The following is a 4,512-nucleotide window of genomic DNA, read 5'->3' as shown; positions in this document are numbered from 1 at the left end:
CCCCAGAAAAGTCCATCCCCAATTCCCAAACCCTAGCCCCTGCTCACATACCTGCACATCTCCCCGCTTTCCCTCAGTCTGTGGTGACGGGAGCAGCTGGGAGGAGTGTTCCCGTTTACTGCTGGAACAGCCTTTAGGTCTACATGTCTGATTTCTTCTTGTTTACAAAATAGCAGTTTGGAGACACAAATTGAGACACATGCAATACTGACATATAAAGATATCTCTCAGTCTGGGATCTCTGCATTAAATCCAGTTCATGAAACAGTTGGCGAAGTTGGGGAAGTTCCCAGGCTCTGACATGGATCAGAGAGCAGTCCTGGGAAGCATCATGGAGACAACATAGCATGAAGACCACACAGCTCGTCCAGGTTTTGGCCAGAAAACTCCGCTGCTAGTGTGGAAAGCTCTACCCTGAACTATACCTCCATTCGCAGTGCGTGACTGTTTTTAATGTTACATATATTTTTATAATTTATGGGAAGTTTGGACTGGTTGGAGCCCACCACAGCGCCACAAAGCCTCCGTAGCCAGACTGCCTTTCTAGATTCCTCCTCTCTGGGCAGAGTATCTCTGAAAGAAAGGCAGTAACCTCATTCAGGGCCTTGTAGACAAAACTCCCATCTCCCTGGGACAGAGCACCTGGGGAAAGGGGTGGCTGTGGGCACAGCTTCAGCAGACTTAGACTTTTTTTGCCTCCCGGCTCTGAAGAGAGCAGTGGATCTCCCAGCACAGTGCTTGAGCTCTGCTAAGGGACAGACTGCCTCCTCAAGTGGGTCCCTGACCCCCATGCCTCCTGATGGGGAGACACCTCCCACAGGGATCGACAGACACTTCATACAGGAGAGCTCCGGCTGGCTTCTGGCATGTGCTCCTCTGGGATGAAGATTTCAGAGGAAGGAGCAGTCCGCAGTCTTTACTGTTCTGCAGCCTCTGCTGGTGATACCTAGGAAAACAGCGTCTGGAGTGGACCACCAGCAAACTCTTAGCAGACCTGCTGAAGAGGGGCTTGTTAGAAGGAAAACTAACAAACAGAAAGCAATAGCATCAACATAAACAAAAAGGACGACCACGCAAAAACCCCATCCGAAGGTCACCAACATCAGAGACCAAAGGTATTTCTCTATTTCTCTGTCTTTCCCTTCCTTCACTTCCTCTCTCCTTCCCTTCTTCCTTGTCTTCTCTCCTTTTTTTTTCTTCTTTTGAGACAAGGTGTTGCTCTGTCATGCAGGCTGAAGTGCAGTAGCGTGATCATAGCTCACTACAGTCTCAAGCCATCCCACCGTAGCCTGCTCTCTAGCTGGGACTCCAGGTACATACCATCACACCTAGGCTCATGACATTTCACAGGACATATACACAGAAAATGGTGGCATTAGCATGATTTGAGGGTGAGGTTTTTGGCCCTCTGATGTCAAAAGGCCACCTCAGGCACTTGCACAGATCCAGTTGAAGAGTCAGTTGTCTCAACCAATTTTAGCTGGACAGGAGCTGGCCCAGGTGCCTGAAAAACAACTGAAGTGACCATCACCATGTGACCTATGAACGTTATCTATACAGCCTCCTGTGAAAGTTAAGTTTCTGCATTCAGCATTGAGGCTTTCAGGTACAGTGGCCTTCAGCTTCATGGAAAAAGGAAAATAATAACAAGAAGCAAGCAACAAAAAGCAAGCAGGGCAGGTGGGTCTGATCAAATTAATCCCTCCGTTTCAAGGCAAGCAGGAAACAACCTGCCTTGGGGGTTCGGGGGTTACAAGGCACAAGTGAACCACTTGGAAGTGGCCCTGGATCTTCACTTATTTTTGCATCTGTGACCTTCACCATGAGACTTTGCAGATCTTCCCACTAGAGGTGGAACCTGCTTCCCTGCTCTTGAATTAGGGCTGACTTGCTTTGATCAATGAGATGTTAGCACATGTGATGCAAACAGAGGCCTCAAAGCTGCTTGCATAGTTGGGCCTCCCCCTTTGCATTTCTGCTGTCACAAGAAGAATGTCACCTTGCTAGCTGCTACTCCTCCAGCTGGGATTGTAGAAGGAACACACATGGGGCAGACTTGAGCCCAGCTCAGTCAGAAACCAAGCACAGAGGGAGCCACAGCTTGAAGCAGACACCAGGTCAAGCCCAGCCTACATCAGCTGATTGGCATCCATGTTACTGACCTATGAGCACGAGAGTACATGCTTATGGTTTCATACGGCCAAATTCTGGGATGATTTTTTGTGACACATTGTTGTGGAAATACCTGACAAATACAGCCTTGATTCTTACCCCTGCCTCTCCCCCAACCCCCATCCCCTATGCCCATCAGGTACTGAGTAAGGGAATGGGAGGAGACAGTTGAAGGAGTTCAGGTTGTGGCTTCAGAGTAGAAAAGTACCATTAGACCAGTGAAGGGTCTCTGGGAAATGGAGGGGTGAACTCATGACCAGAAAAGCAGTCAGTTGTGGTAGAGTTGCCAATTTCCATAAGCTGGCTGGGAATGAATACAATTTACAGTGCACCATAGCATCCTTGGGTGTGGCGACACAGGTGAAATATGTAAGGCGGAATATCTACCAAGCAGGGGGTATAGCTCAGGGGTAGAGCATTTGACTGCAGATCAAGAGGTCCCTGGTTCAAATCCAGGTGCCCCCTGCTGCCACTTAGCTGTGGGTTCTCTTTTCCTGATGTTGAGCTTGCTAGTCATCTTCACCACTGTCCTTCTTCCTATAGCTTGTGTCAGTTTTCTTGTGACTTCATTTTTCTGGCACAAGTCATGGTCAAGTCAGTAATAATTTGTGTGTGTTTCAAAAGTTCTACATCAGCTGCTCTTCTTTGAAGTTTATATTATGGCAGGACAGGCTGAATCACCAGTTACGTAGTCTGACTTTGCATCATCATTACTGTCAGAACATATCAAAAATACAGATTACTCCCTAGAAATTCCAGTGTAGTAGAACTGAGGAGGAATCAGAGAACTTCTACTTTTGGGGGTCGTTTGGAGCATAATCCCCTGTTAATACCTGTTCTAACATCCAATAATTCTAAGCGGCGGGAAAATTTTTTTGGAACCTACAACAACTTGCCATTCTACACAGCATCCTGGTGGGAAGCATCAATGACATTCAAGCTAGTGCCTGCCTTCAGTCCATCACTGAGGGCATGTGGGGTGCTGAGCTGCAGGCATAGGCAGTGGCCAGGGGTGTAGAGGTGGGAGAGTGTGGGAAAGGTGGGGGAAGTCAGAATGAAGCTGTGGGCGTGGTAGGAGGGTGACCAATTGCAGTGGCACAGTCAGCTAGGGGTGGTGGCAGGCCATGAGTGATTACTCGACTCCCTGCATTAAAGTTCAGAATTGAAGCATGTTCAAAGCAACACTAGTTGTTTTTGAGTAAAGCATTTGATTGACGATCCACAGGTCCCTGATTCAAATTCATATGTTCCCTAACTACCCTAATTTCTTCCCATACTGACCAGGGTATTCAAACACAGTTTCCTTTCACCTCCTGAGGCCCCTGCAGCTGACTCTTCCTGCAAGGAGGACGAGAGGGTAAGGAGGTCTGTTTGTCTCATGCTGCTCTCCACTTTCCTGCTGCCCCATGTGACCTGCCCAGATCTGCTCTGCAGGCCTGATCAGTCTTATCTTGCTTTTCTTTTGTGAGCATTTCTCTTGTGTTTTCTTGTTTTTCTTCCTATTCTTCCCCACCCTGTGAACCCTCTGTCCACATTTTGAGGATCCCCAGTTGTGTGAGGCACAGTGGAAGACATGGCTCTGCTTGCAGCCCCCGAAGCTGAAGGAAAAAGCCACTTTCTCTCTTTGTCTTCCTGGCACTTCTGGCCACTCAGGTGGCCCTGAGTGATACTATGCATGCAGAGTGAGTGACTTGTAGAGGCAGAGATCGCTTCGCATTCATTCCCGGGCTGGCAGAGCTCAGGCGCCGTCCAGCAGCTCCCTAACCAGTGTGACTTCCTGAGAGCCCGACTACATGGGTGACCTGGATCCCCCCTGTTTCAGAAGCTTGAGCTCCCTGACACAGGGACAATGACAGTCTCATCTGTTTCACTGGACAGAACCAGTTTCTGTAACGATGTACCTATGCAGCTACCACAATTGGAGAGGGTTGCAGGCAAAAGATCCCAAAGAAAATGGGGTGAGTGTAGGATGGACTTTCTGTCATGATTGGGATTGCAGAAAGTAGAAATCCAGTTGATTGTTCAGGGTTGACAATCTGGGAGCCCAAGGGTCTCAGGGGTAAAGTAACTGAGTAATTGATCACCCGGATTCAGTTGATCACCAGATTCCAGGCTGCTTATTCACTTGGTAGGCATTCAGTGGCTGCTTATGGCTGGCGTTCATTCTGATTGGTCAGTGTCTGTGCTGTAGCTATGGTTAAATCTTTCAAGTGTCACTTCTTGGAATAAAGTTCCCACTGAAGGACAAAACTTTTAGGGACCAGCTGTTGTTACAGAGCAGTATGAAGGGCCCAGCTGAGTCTGACAGCATTGGGAAGCTCAAAGACATACAATGGAAAG

General features: G+C 48.3%; 1 non-coding gene across 1 annotated transcript; it reads left to right on the top strand.

The window, feature by feature from the left end:
- The first annotated feature begins 2,565 nt into the window (after positions 1 to 2,565).
- TRNAC-GCA lies at positions 2,566 to 2,637 on the top strand. Its single transcript has one exon. It is a non-coding gene; the product is annotated as a tRNA-Cys (tRNA).
- Positions 2,638 to 4,512: the final 1,875 nt, after the last annotated feature.

The sequence above is a fragment of the Mandrillus leucophaeus genome, unplaced genomic scaffold (assembly GCF_000951045.1).
Source record: "Mandrillus leucophaeus isolate KB7577 unplaced genomic scaffold, Mleu.le_1.0 Scaffold1915, whole genome shotgun sequence".
Taxonomy (NCBI): Eukaryota; Metazoa; Chordata; class Mammalia; order Primates; family Cercopithecidae; genus Mandrillus; species Mandrillus leucophaeus.
This window is presented reverse-complemented; position numbering and strand designations above follow the sequence as displayed.